The sequence below is a fragment of the Salvelinus namaycush genome, chromosome 21, assembly GCF_016432855.1.
Source record: "Salvelinus namaycush isolate Seneca chromosome 21, SaNama_1.0, whole genome shotgun sequence".
In the NCBI taxonomy this organism is placed as follows: Eukaryota; Metazoa; Chordata; class Actinopteri; order Salmoniformes; family Salmonidae; genus Salvelinus; species Salvelinus namaycush.
Window position 1 is genome coordinate 10,353,679 of NC_052327.1, and position 14,946 is coordinate 10,368,624.

At 41.3% G+C, this 14,946-nt stretch overlaps 1 protein-coding gene across 1 annotated transcript in view; it reads left to right on the plus strand.

Moving 5' to 3' along the window:
• Window positions 1-14,946, plus strand: part of itga11b (integrin, alpha 11b) — a 133,566-nt gene that overhangs the window by 46,551 nt on the left and 72,069 nt on the right. Inside the window, exon 3 of the mRNA XM_039017178.1 lies at window positions 13-124. The gene's annotated coding sequence lies outside the window, so the exon portion shown is untranslated. The remainder of the gene's footprint in view (window positions 1-12; window positions 125-14,946) is intronic.

Sequence of the window (14,946 nt, forward strand, 5' to 3'; positions counted from 1 at the left end):
GTGTGTTCCTAGGCCTTCGGCACTGCTTCAATTTTGACACAAAGAAGTACAAGATCATTGAAGGCTCCAAAGAGGCCCAGTTCGGGTACACAGTGCAGCAGCATGAGGCAGGAGGACGGAAGTGGTAAGACACACTCTTTCTAGTCTCTCTCTCTCTCACATTTCCACTCTAAATCACTATCACTTCCTCCCCACTCAGTCTTCCAATCACTGTAAAATGAAAAGAAAACGTGGATTTCATCTCACCCAAAGCTTTGGACAAGGTTATTACTCTTCCCAGCAAGCAAAATGAAGTTGAAAGGATGTCTACAAGATGTATTTTCCAGGCGTTGAAGTTAAGTTCATTTTAGGTTCTGAATGAAAGGTGAAAATACGTGTTTTCCTGATGTTTAAAATACGTATTTTGAGGTCCGCCCAAAACAAGAAAAAATGTGGTCGGTCCGGACCAGACCAAATCTTCAGCACAGTACGGCATAGTTCAGTTCAGCACAGTGGAGTACAGTATAGTATGGTACAGGACAGAGTTTTATTCAGTAGAGTACATTTGAGTACAGTGGAGTGCGGTACAATACAGTAAAGTTTAATTCAGAAGAGAAAAGTACAGTACAATAGTTTAATTCAGTCCAGTACAGCTTAATTCAGTAGAGTACACTACATTAGAGTAAACTATACTTTGCTTTTCTTTATTGTAATGTCCTGTACTCTGCTGTCCTCCACAGTACTGTACTGTGCTGTTCAAACTTGTGAAACATAGACGTCTATGCTTGGTTCAGATTTGTTCAGGACCGGACCAAATCTGAACCAAACATAGATGTTGAAATCAAGGCCGGTCCAGACTGCATCAAAAAAAGTCTGTCCTTGCTTAGTGGGTTTGTACCTCTTCCAGAAAACATAGTGCTGTCCTCTCATTGCGTGTCAATGAATCAGAAAGTATTCATACCCCTTGACTTATTCCACATTTTGTTGTGTTACAGCCTGAAATAAAAATGGATGAAGTATGTTTTTCTCTCACCAATTTACAGTACCCCATAATGACAATGTAAAAACATGCTTTTATTTTTTTATGTATTTATTTTTTGATAGGAAATACAGATAATCTTATTTAGATAAGTATTCACAACCCTGAGTCAATACATGTTAGAATCACCTTTGGCAGTGATTTCTGCTGTGAGTCTTTAAGGGTAAGTCTCTAAGAGCTTTGCACACCTGGATTGTACAATATTTGCACAAAACTGTAACTAGGCCACTCAGAAACATTCAATGTTGTCTTGGTAAGCAACTCCAGTCAATATTTGGGCTAGTGTTTTAGGTAATTGTCCTGCTGAAAGGTGAATTTGTCCCTCATTGTCTGTTGGAAAGCAGACTGAACCAGGTTTTCCTCTAGGATTTTGCCTGTGCTTAGCTCTATTCCGTTTCTTTTTATCCTAAAAAACTCCCTAGTCCTTGCAGATGACAAGTATACCCTAACATGATGTAGCCACCACTATGCTTGAAAATATGAAGGGTATTACTCAGTGATGTGATGTGTTGGATTTGCCCCAAACACAACACTTTGTATTCAGAACATAACATTCCTTTCTTTGTCACATTTTTTGCAGTTTTACTTTAGTTTCTTATTGTACAGGCTTCCTGTCATATACTCTGTCATATAGGTTAGTATTGTGGAGTAACTACAATGTTGTACAATCCTCAGTTTTCTCCACATCCATTAAACTCTAACTGTTTTAAAGTCACCATTGGCCTCATGGTGAAATCCCTGAGAGGTTTTCTTCCTCTCCGGCAACTGAGATAGGAAGGACGCCTGTCTCTTTGTAGTGACTGGGTGTATTGATACAAAGTGTAATTAATAACTTCACCATGATGAAATGGATATTCTATGTCTTTTTTTTTTTTTTACTCATCTACCAATAGGTGCCCTCCTTTGCGAGGCATTGGCAAGCCTCCCTGGTGTTTGTGGTTGAATCTGTGTTTGAAATTCACTGCTCGAATGAGGGACCTTACAGATAATTGTATGTGTGGGGTAACGAGATGAGTGTCACGCCCTGACCTTAGAGAGCCTTTTTATGTCTCTATTTGGTTTGGTCAGGGTGTGATTTGGGGTGGGCATTCTATGTTTTGTTTTCTATGATTTTGTGTTTCTATGTTTTGGCCGGGTATGGTTCTCAATCAGGGACAGCTGTCTATCGTTGTCTCTGATTGGGAACCATACTTAGGTAGCCCTTTTTCCCTCCTTTCGTTGTGGGTAGTTGACTTTGTTAGTGGCACAGCCCTGAAAGCTTCACGGTTGTTTTTCTTCGTTTGTTGTTTTGTTGGCGTCATTTTCTATAATAAAAGGAATATGTACGCTCACCACACTGCACTTTGGTCCACTTCCTACAACGACGGCCGTGACAATGAGTTATTCATTCAAAAATCATGTTAAACTCTATTATTGTACACAGAGTGAGTCCATGATACGTATTATGCGACTTGTTAAGCAAATTTGCCATAACAAAAAGGGTAGAATACTTTTCTTTTCTTTTTTTATAAAAAAAAATGTCTAAAACATAATTCCACTTTGACATAATGTGGTATTTTGTGTAGGCCAGTGAAACAAAATCTCAATTTAATCCATTTAAAATTCAGGCTGTAACACAAAATGTGGAAAAAGTCAAGGGATGTGAATACTTTCTGAAAGCACTGTATTTGGATGAAAGAAGAGTACCCCTGGATATCAGTAGGATGTTGTTCCTCCCAACAGACTCCATACAGTCACACACATCAGAACAGGAGCTGAGATGTTGCCTGGAGCTGAGATGTTTCCCACTACCCCATAAAGGTTGGCTGAAATAGGCCTGCATCAGGCGTCTTGCCTGTGGTTTGAGAATTATCTGTCAGATAAGACTCAAATAATGATTTCTGATGGCGTCAAGTCTAGTTTCCTGGATATTACCAAAGGTGTACCGCAGGGGTTGGTACTGGGACCGGTTCTCTTTACTACTTATATAAATAATATTGATCTATCTGTTAAAGGCTATGTTAGAGTTGCAATGTGACTTTGTTGCCTTAGAGAAAGCCCTGTTTGTTTTTTTAACCTGTACTTAATGAGGGCAAGACTAAATATATGTCGTTCTCTAATTCTCGCAAAACATTTTCAGATGAACTACATATTTATTAATTGGATGTTTCTCCCATCGATCGGGTTCACGTCTATAAATATCTGGGCATTTGGATTGACAAAGACTTCATGTTTAAAAAACATATGCATGAGCTAGTTAAAAACCTCTAACGAGTCACAAACCCGGATCCGGGATCCCCCCCATCAAAAAAGCTGACTAGCATAGCCTAGATATTTTGGACAGACTAAATTCATGGTTCTTTCCAAGTGGCTTCTAGGTTATGTGGCATATGCTGCTCTACATTGATTCAACTGCTTTGTATTTCGTTAGTGTAAATTCAAACAAAAGCAACTAGCTAAAACATTACTGTTATTCAGCAAATACAAGTTAATGGTTTAAATGCAGTTTCTGCTTGTATAACTTTGTTCTGTGGAGTTAACATGGCGTCAAGTGAATACTGTCTTTTTGTGTTTTAAAAATGTGGCTTATAATTTGGAAAATTATTTTTTCATGCAAAAGCCAAATTTTTTAAACACAAAAAAACTGTATTCACTTGACTCCATGTTAACCCCACAGAACAAAGTTATACAAGCAGAAACTGCATTTAAACCATTAACTTGTATTTGCCAAAATTTGGCCACAGGGATATCATATAATAAAATGTTCATGAAATCACAAGTCCAAGACACCAAATGAAAGATACACATCTTGTGAATCCAGCCATCATTTCTGATTTTTAAAATGTTTTACAGGGAAGACACAATATGTATTTCTATTAGCTAACCACCATAGCAAAAGACACAACTTTTTTTTCCCACCATTTTTTTCCTGCATAGGTAGCTATCACAAATTCGACCAAATAAAGATATAAATAGTCACTAACCAAGAAACAACTTCATCAGATGACAGTCTGATAACATATTTATTGTATAGCATATGTTTTGTTCGGAAAATGTGCATATTTCAGGTATAAATCATAGTTTTACATTGCAGCCACCATCACAACTCTCACCAAAGCAACTAGAATAACTATAGAGAGCAACGTGAATTACCTAAATACTCATCATAAAACATTTATGAAAAATACACAGCGTACAGCAAATGAAAGACAAAGATCTTGTGAATCCAGCCAATATTTCAGATTCTTTAAGTGTTTTACAGCGAAAACACAATTTAGCATTATATTAGCTTACTACAATAGCCAACCACACAGCAGCATTGATTCATGCACGTTAGCGATAGCGAATAAACCAGCAAAAGATATTACATTTTTCACTAACCTTCTCAAAACTTCATCAGATGACAGTCCTATAACATCATATTACACAATACATATATTGTTTGTTCGAAAATGTGCATATTTAGCGGCACAAATCGTGGTTATACAATGAGAATAGTAGCCAAACAGCAAAGAAAATGTCGGGAGAAATCTTGGGACAGGCACCTAATCTAATCAATAACTAATCATAAACTTAACTAAAAAATACAGGTTGGACAGCAAATGAAAGATACATTAGTTCTTAATGCAACCGCTGTGTTAGATTTTTAAAATGAACGTTACTACGACATACAGCGTGCGTTAAAGCGAGACCGCACCGAAATTAATGGCGGAATAGTAGTTTTACATTTTTCAACAGAACAACAAATTAACATCATAAATAGTTCTTACTTTTTGATGAGCTTCCATCAGAATCTTTGGCAAGTTGTCCTTTGTCCAGAATAATCGTTGCTCCGGCTGTAGAATGTAGTCTTCAGCTTAGGAATTAGCAGCAAACATTAGCTATGTGGCCCAGACGTGTGCAACTCTTCATTACGCAGCACAAAGAAAATTCCGAAAATCGCAATATACTGATATAAAATGATATAACTCGGTTTAAAATAACTACATTATGACGTTTTTAACACCTATATCGAATAAAATCAGAGCCGGATATATCTAAGGCCTATAACGAGAGCTTTCCAGAATGCCATCCTGAGGTCTGGCTCGCGTCATGGCGAACGTTGAAAAGAGTGCACCCCACGTTCCAAGACCCTTTATATGGCCTCAGATCTGCCTAGCAACTCCATTCCAATTCTCACTGCTTGCTGACATCTAGGGGAAGGCGTATGCAGTGCATGTCGACCAATAGAATACATGCAAATTAATAAACTGACCCTGGAACAGAGTGCCTGATTTCAGATTTCTCACTTCCTGACAGGAAGTTTGCTCCAACTTGAGTTCTGTTTTACTCACAGATATAATTCAAACGGTTTTAGAAACTAGAGAGTGTTTTCTATCCAATAGTAATAATAATATGCATATTGTACGAGCAAGAATTGAGTATGAGGCAGTTTAATTTGGGAACGAATTTTTACAAAGTGAAAACAGCGCCCCCATATTGACAAGAAGTTTTAAAGCTACGATTTAAAGTGGGATAATTTTTTTGAAATAGATCTTTCCTCTCCCTAAATATCAGGAAGCAGATTGTACAGTCAAATTTCCTGCCAGTTCTTGACTATGGTGACACCATATTATAGCAGCCTCTACTCATAAACCGTTCAATGCCTTCTACCATAGCTACCTTCTCTTTATCACAGGTGAGTTTAATACTGCATCTTGTATCAAAAGGTTGGCTGGTCCTTGTTAAAGTCCCGTAGATCACTTCATTATTGCCTTTTTGTTTACAAAGCTCTACTACACAAACTTCCAACTGACCTAACTTCGTTGCTAACGTATAAAAGAATGAGCTACCGACCAATTTAGGGAAATGCTCCTTTAGTTTTAGTGCCCCCCATTGTTGGAATAACCTACAAAATCCCTTGCATCTTGATTCCCTTGTGTCGCTAGGGCAGTTTAGGACTCTGGTGTTGAATACATTTTTTGAGGATGGCAGTTGTTTCGATTGATTGTAGTGGTTAATTTGTTGAAATTGTGGTGTTGAGGTTATTTTTTTTCTTGCTGTTTTATTTGTAATGTAAATGTTTTCTCCCTGTTTGTTAGAAAATGTTTGTACTGAGGGGATCCTTGTGTATGAAACCCTGGTCTCAATTGAGCTACCCTGAATAAATAAAGTGAATAAATGAAAAATATTTAAAAAATAAGTGTAACATCTCTCTCGTACATTGGAGATTATTTATGGTCATCTTTCGTTGAAATTCTGTTTTCATATTGTAAAAGTGGAAATGTGAAATCCATATGCCTCTAGCTAGCTTTTCCCTGCTTCATCATACACAATGTGCACGTGTACATGCAGGCGCACACACACACACGCACACACACATCCACCCACACACACCACCAATGGGTCTCTACGGCACTGGGTGTTTTGCCAACCTGGACACAGGGATAGGTGTCACATAGTTAACGTAAATCTGTCTCCCTCTATTTAGTATGATACGTTACATTTTGTATGGTATATATTCAAGTGTGGATGTCCATCATCCATTTAGTATATGTTATAAATTGCAAATTCGTACAATATGTTATGAACTCCACATTGTTGTGGCTAACGTTAGCTAGGCTAGGGGTTAGAGGTTAAGGTTATGGGTTAGAGTTGGGAGTTGGGGTTAGTGGTTGGGATTAGTGGTTAAGGTAAGGGAAAGGGGTTAGCTAACATGCTAAGTAGTTGCTTAGACATTCGAGTCATGACCAATCTCTCTCCTTTCATTTTTGGCTTAATTATATGTAAAGTCCCCTGTTTTGTGGACCTGTGTGGTTCTGGTACTTTCACTTAGAAATCGATATGTGGAAACCATAGATCGAAATGACTTGTATTGAGCAGTAGCCCTGATTCTTACGGACACAGGAGTACAGTACGTTTGGAAAGTATTCAGACCCCTTGACTTTTTCTACATTTTGTTACGTGACAGGCTTATTCTAAAAAGGATTAAATAAAACATTTTCCTCATCAATCGACACACAATACCTCATAATGACAAAGCGAAAACAAACAGGTTTTTATTCATTTTTTCAAATGTATAGAAAGTAAGAAACAGAAACAGAAATGTACATAAGTATTCAGACCCTTTGCTATGAGAGCTCAGGTGCATCCTGTTTCCATCGATCATCCTCGCGACTAGCTCTGAGGAAACTTTGCGGTATTTTATTTTTGAATGTATTATTTTTTACATTATTAGCTCAGGAAATGTTTTGGGTCATTACATACAGCAGGGAAGAACTATTAGATATTAGAGCGGCGGTAACTTACCAGAACAACCAGCATTACGACCAGAAATATGACTTCCCCGAAAGCAGATCCTTTGTTCGCTCTCCCCAGGGCAATTGAACTGATTCCAGAGGCCGACCCAAAACATCGCTGGCAGAAGAGAGGCACTCGGAGCGGCCTGCTGGTTCGATTTAGGAGGCTCGCACACCACCCACTGCTTCCGAGTATATTACTCACTAATGTTCAGTCTTTGGATGACAAAGTTGACGAGCTCAGGGCAAGGATTTCTTTCCAGAGAGACATCAGGGCCTGTAACACACTTTGTTTCACGGAAACAAGGCTCTCTGGGGATATTCTGTCGAAATTGGTTCAGCCAGAGGGATTATCAGTTCATCGTGCAGACAGGAATAAATATCTCTCCGGGAAGCAGAAGTGCGGAGGTGCGTGTTTCATGATTACCTACTAATTGTAGTAACATAGAGGAACTCAAGTCCTTTTGTTCACCCAACCTAGAATACCTCACAATCAAATGTCGACCGTATTATCTCCCAAGAGAATTCTCCTCGGTCATAGCCATGGCCGTGTATATCCCCCCTCAAGCCGATACCACGACGGCCCTCAAAGAACTCCACCCCACTTTATGAAAACTGGAATCCACATATCCTGAGGCTGCATTTATTGTAGCTGGGGATTTTAACAAAGCAAATTTGAGGACAAGGCTGCCGAAGTTCTATCAACATATTGACTGTTGTACTCGAGCGGGTAAAACACTCGACCACTGCTATTCAAACTTCCAGGATGCTTACAAGGCCCTCCCCCGCCCTCCTTTCGGGAAATCTGACCAAGACTCCATTTTGCTCCTCCCTTCATATAGGCAGAAACTCAGTACCCGTGCTAAGGACTATTCAAAAGCAGAATCCACGCTTCAGGATTGTTTTGATCACGTGGACTAGGATATGTTCCGGGTAGCTTGCAAACATAATTTAGAGAAACACACTGAAAGGGTGACTGAGTTTATCAGGAAGTGTATAGTGTATAGACTATTAAAACCTACGCAAACCGGAAACTGTGGATAGATGGCAGCAATCGCACAAAATTGATAGTGCGAACCATCGCATTTAACCCTAGCAAGGTTACTGGGAATATGGGAGAATACAAACAGTGTAGTTATTCTCTCCGCAAGGCAATCAAACAGGCAAACCGTCAGTATAGAAACAAAGGGGAGTCACAATTCAACCGCTCGTACACGAGACGTATGTGACAGGGTCTACAGACAATCACGGACTACAAAGGGAAAACCAGCCACATCGCCGACACCGACGTCTTGCACCCGGACAAGCTAAACACCTTCTTCGCCCACTTTGAGGATAAGTGCCACCGACGCGGCCAGTTACCAAGGACTGTGGGCTCTCCCTCTCCATGGCCGACGCGAGTAAAACATTTAAGTGTGTTAACCCTCGCAAGGCTGCCGGCTCAGACGGCATCCCTAGCCCCATCCTCAGAGCATTACCGGACCAGCTGGCTGGTGAGTTTACGAGCATATTCAATCTCTCCCTATCCCAGTCTGCTATCCCCACATGCTTCAAGATGGCCACCATTGTTCCTGTACCCAAGAAAGCAAAGGTAACTGAACTAAATGACTATCGCCCTGTAGAACTCACTTCTGCCAACAGGGAGGAGGTGGGTGCTCTGGGAGTGTTGTGCCAGGAAAATAACCTATCACTCAACGTCAATAAAACAAAGGAGATGAATGTGAACTTCAGGAAACAGCAGAGGGTGCACCACCCTATCCATATCGACGGGACCACAGTGGAGAAGGGAAAAGCTTCATGTTCTTTGGTGTACACATCACTGACAAACTGAAATGGACGATCTACACAGACAGCATGGTGAAGAAGGTGCAACAGAGCCTCTTTAACCTCAGGAGGCTGAAGAAATTTGTCTTGGCACCTAAAACCTTCACAAACTTTTACACATGCACAATTGAGAGCATCCTGTCGGGCTGTATCACCGCCTGATACGGCAACTGCACCGCCCGCAACCGCAATACTCTCCAGAGGGTGATGCGGTCTGCCCAACGCATTACCGGGGACTAACTACTCGCCCTCCAGGACACCTACAGCACCCGATGTCACAGGAAGGCCTTAAAGATCATCAAGGACATCAACCACCCGAGCCACTGCCTGTTCACCCCGCTATCATCCAGAAGGCGAGGTCGGTACAGGTGCTTCAAAGCTGGCAATGAGAGATTGAAAAACAGCTTCTATCTCAAGGCAATCAGACTGTTAAACAGCCACCACTAGCACATTACATGCTGCTGCCTATAGACATAGACTAGAAATCACTGGCCACTTTAAGTAATGGAACACTAGTCACTTTGATAATGTTTACATATCTTGCATTACTCATATCATATTTATATACTGTATTCTATAATATTCTACTGTATCTTATTCACTTTAATAATGTTTACACATCTTGTGTTACTCATCTCATATGTATATACTGTAATCTATATTATTCTACTGTATCTTAGGTCATGCCGCTCTGACATCGCTCGTTCATATATGTATATATTCTTAATTCCATTCCTTAATTCGATTTGTGTGTATTGTGTATATGTTGTGACATTGTTAGATATTACTTGTCAGATATTACTGCACTGCCGAAGCTAGAAGCACAAGCATTTCACAACACCTATAATAACATCTGCTAAACACGTGTATGTGACTAATACAATTTGATTTGATTTGATCCATTTACCTGTGGTAAATTCAATTGATTTGACATGATTTGGAAAGGCCCACACTTGTCTATATAAGGTCCCACAGTTGACAGTGCATGTCAGAGCAAAAATCAAGCCATGAGGTCGAAGGAATTGTCCGTAGAGTTCCGAGACAGGATTGTGTCGAGGCACAGATCTGGGGAAGGGTACCAAAAAATGTCTGCAGCATTGAAGGTCCCCAAGAACAGTGGCCAACATCATTCTTAAATTGAAGAAGTTTGGAACCACCAAGACTCTTCCCAGAGCTGGCCACATGGCCAAACTGAGCAATCAGGGGAGAAGGGCCTTGTTCAGGGAGGTGACCAAGAACCCGAGGGTCACTCTGACAGAGCCCCAGAGTTCCTCTGTGGAGATGGGAGAGCTTTCCAGTAGGACAACCATCTCTGCAGCACTCCACCAATCAGGTCTTTACGGTAGAGTGACCGGACGAATGCCACTCCTCGGTAAAGGCACATGACAGCCCGCTTGGAGTTTGACAAAAGGTACCTAAAGGACTCTCAGACCATGAGAAACAAGATTCTCTGGTCTGATGAAACCAAGATTGAACTCTTTTGCCTGAATGCCAAGCGTCACGTCTGGAGGAAACCTGGCACCATCGCTACGGTGAAGCATAGTGGTGGCAGCATCATGCTGTGGGGATGTTGTGCAGTGGCAGGGACTGGGAGACTAGTCAGGATTGAGGGAAAGATGAACTGTGCAACGTACAGAGAGATCCTTGATGAAAACATGATCCGAAGCGCTCAGGACCTCAGACTGGGGTGAGGACCTTCAAACTGGACAACGACTAAGCACAAAGCCAAGAAAATTCAGGAGTTGCTTCGGAACAAGTCTCTGAATGTCCTTGAGTGGCCCAGCCAGAGCCCGGGCTTGAACCCCATCGAACATCTCTGGAGAAACCTGAAAATAGCTGTGCAGCAACGCTCCCCATCCAGACTCAAGCCTGTAATCAGACTCAAGCCTGTAATCAGACTCAAGCCTGTAATCGCTGCCAAAGGTGCTTCAAGAAAGTACTGAGTAAAGGGTCTGAATACTTACGTAAATGTCATACTTCCGTTTCTAAAAACCGGTTTTTCCTTTATCATTATGGGGTATTGTGTGTAGATTGATGAGGGAAAGGCGAGTTCCTAACGAGTTCAGGAAGCCAAGCTAGAGCTCTGTGAGATGTTCACAGCAATTGGGGCAGACATTTTGATCAAGAGAGACAGTTAGAAATTATGCACATTTTCTGTGACACTAAATATACAAATATGCATTTTACAGTTGTAAGGAAGGTGAAAACGTATAAATTATAAATTGATTATACTATACTTTCCATCATATTTTCATCATATTTGTACTGTGTACTTGAGCTTGTGTCCTCAAGTGACTATACCTCAGCAATTTTTAACTGTTTGTACCAGAAAGGTGCGATTTTTTACTTTCTTGTTGTATGCAGTGTTACTAGTTATTGTTAATGGCCCTCCTGATAAATGGTTATTTTTTGGGATTATGGAGATTACATTTATGAGGTTTTAAGTAACCGTCTTTCCTATGTAACCAGGCCAAATGTAACATATCATATTAATTTGTGTCTCACAGATTTATGTTAAACTGAACAAAATTATAAATGTAACACACAATAATTTCAACGATTTTACTGAGATACAGTTCATATAAGGAAATCAGTCAATTTAAATACACTGCTCAAAAAAATAAAGGGAACACTTAAACAACACAATGTAACTCCAAGTCAATCACACTTCTGTGAAATCAAACTGTCCACTTAGGAAGCAACACTGATTGACAATAAATTTCACATGCTGTTGTGCAAATGGAATAGACAAAAGGTGGAAATTATAGGCAATTAGCAAGACACCCCCAATAAAGGAGTGGTTCTGCAGGTGGTGACCACAGACCACTTCTCAGTTCCTATGCTTCCTGGCTGATGTTTTGGTCACTTTTGAATGCTGGCGGTGCTTTCACTCTAGTGGTAGCATGAGACGGAGTCTACAACCCACACAAGTGGCTCAGGTAGTGCAGCTCATCCAGGATGGCACATCAATGCGAGCTGTGGCAAGAAGGTTTGCTGTGTCTGTCAGCGTAGTGTCCAGAGCATGGAGGCGCTACCAGGAGACAGGCCAGTACATCAGGAGACGTGGAGGAGGCCGTAGGAGGGCAACAACCCAGCAGCAGGACCGCTACCTCCGCCTTTGTGCAAGGAGGAGCACTGCCAGAGCCCTGCAAAATGACCTCCAGCAGGCCACAAATGTGCATGTGTCAGCATATGGTCTCACAAGGGGTCTGAGGATCTCATCTCGGTACCTAATGGCAGTCAGGCTACCTCTGGCGAGCACATGGAGGGCTGTGCGGCCCCACAAAGAAATGCCACCCCACACCATGACTGACCCACCGCCAAACCGGTCATGCTGGAGGATGTTGCAGGCAGCAGAACGTTCTCCACGGCGTCTCCAGACTCTGTCACGTCTGTCACATGTGCTCATGTGCTCAGTGTGAACCTGCTTTCATCTGTGAAGAGCACAGGGGCGAATTTGCCAATCTTGGTGTTCTCTGGCAAATGCCAAACGTCCTGCACGGTGTTGGGCTGTAAGCACAACCCCCACCTGTGGACGTCGGGCCCTCATACCACCCTCATGGAGTCTGTTTCTGACCGTTTGAGCAGACACATGCACATTTTGACGTTGGAGGCGGCTTATGATAGAGAAATTAACATTCAATTCTCTGGCAACAGCTCTGATGGACATTTCTGCAGTCAGCATGCCAATTGCACGCTCCCTCAAAACTTGAGTCATCTGTGGCATTGTGTTGTGTGACAAAACTGCACATTTTAGTGTGGCCTTTTTTTGTCCCCAGCACAAGGTGCACCTGTATAATGATCATGTTGTTTAATCAGCTTCTCGATATGCCACACCTGTCAGGTGGATGGATGATCTTAGCAAATGAAAAATGCTCACTAACAGGGATGTAAACAATTTTGTCCTAAAAATGAGATAAATAAGCTTTTTGTGTGTATGGGACATTTCTGGGATGTTTTATTTCAGCTCATGAAATATGGGACCAACACTTTACATGTTGTGTTTCTATTTTTGTTCAGTATATGTTAACTCTTTGATGCCAGGCTGAATTTCCTTTCCTCTTAATGTCTGCTGTCAGTGAGGTATGAGTCTAGCCTGACAGAATATCACATCCCTCATCTTTATGGCTCTCAACTGCTGCTACTCTCCACAGGAATGGACTTTATGTCCTTTACCGAAGTGAGCTTGTGGAAAGGAGCATGATTTAAATCCGTCTCCAGCTGGTTGTTTTTGTTCAACTATTATTGTGATCATTTATAATTTGTAAACCTCACAGTTTAAAAGCTGCTAGCTTAACTTTTAGTCAGGGGTCTTGGATGAGAAGGTTTGATCGTCAAGACGGCCGAGATTGAGTAACGTTCCAGGTATTCTTACTGTTTTCAGACTGGAAGTCTTTCAGCCATGAGGAATATCTTGCGGTTCTTCCGGGATTGCAAAATATTTTGCCCTATGAAGTCACAGGTAAATAAGTGGAAACTATTTGTCTTTGTCTAGCAACCTGTTCGCAAGCATCCCAGAGGCTTTTGATGACTCTGGAAAGTATGTGTTGTGGTCGTTTATTCCCAAGCCCCCTTCTGTGCATCCCATCACTGGCCGATTAGAAGGGGGAGAAAAACAAACTACTCAGTGATACAGGAAGGGGTTGTTACTTCACAAGCAGAGCCTGGGGTGTATTCATTAGTCGGATTCCGTTGCAAAATGTTTCGTCTGTTGCAAAACCATTTACTCCAAAAGAAAAACTAATGAATACACCCCAGGCTCTGCTTGTGAAGTAACAACCCCTTCCTTCCCGTATCACTGAGCAGTAAACAGTAAACGGTTTGCAACAAACTAAATGTTTTGCAACTGATGAATACATCCATAGTTTTCAATTTGAGCCAGGGGACCTTCGTATAGGCGTGACATGCAAAAAGTATGTGGAGTCAACTGGCGCATATTCTTTTAGGCAGACAGTACGATACGGGGCGGCAGGTAGCCTAATGGTTAGAGCGTTGGACTAGTAACTGAAAGGTTGCAAGATCAAATCCCCGAGCTGACAAGGTAAAAATCTGTTGTTCTGCCCCTGAACAAGGCAGTTAACCCACTGTTCCTAGGCTCTCATTGAATATAAGAATTTGATCATAACTGACTTGCCTAGTTAAGTAAAGGTAAAAAAAACTATGTTTAATACATTGAAATGTAGTTTGCCCTTAATAAACAGCCCAGAGTAACATATGCAAACTTGTTTCCTCGATATTTACCTCTAGTGAATTTACACCAAGCATTCCTTTAAACCTTAATGGCCTCTGGCTTTTATATATGAATAGTTGCCATTCAAATGTGAGTGTTGAATATCACAGCCAAATACCATTGGCCATTTACGCTCTCCTAGTCATCTGCTGTCCAGCTGACTGACATTTGGGCTGTCATCTCCCACATTCTCTGCTACCGCAGATGAGAAGCCAAAGGCATCAGAGCGTTGCGTAATGGGGTCAGACGCCTTTGACCTTTGAGTCAAAGGGAAGATCATGCTGAGAGGTGGCAGATGTTTGCTGCGTGAATCTGTTTGTTTAGTCTGTTTGTTCCTTTGATCTCTGTGTTTGATTTTGGTCTGTGACTTAGCGGGTGGACTGCAAACTACGGGCAGAACTTAGCGCGTAGCTACGCGTTAGCGAAGGATTTCTTAAAACTGTGCCAATGGGAGAATGCCTGCACCTGCGTGTTAAGACAAACTTGCTTGCAACTAAAACCTCACAAGAATAAACCAGCAAGAGGGGTAAACTTCAAAGCAAGATCAAGGACTTAGCCAACTAACTTGCATGAAAATTCTGAAATAACTTTAACATTTAAAAAAAGATAAGCTTTTA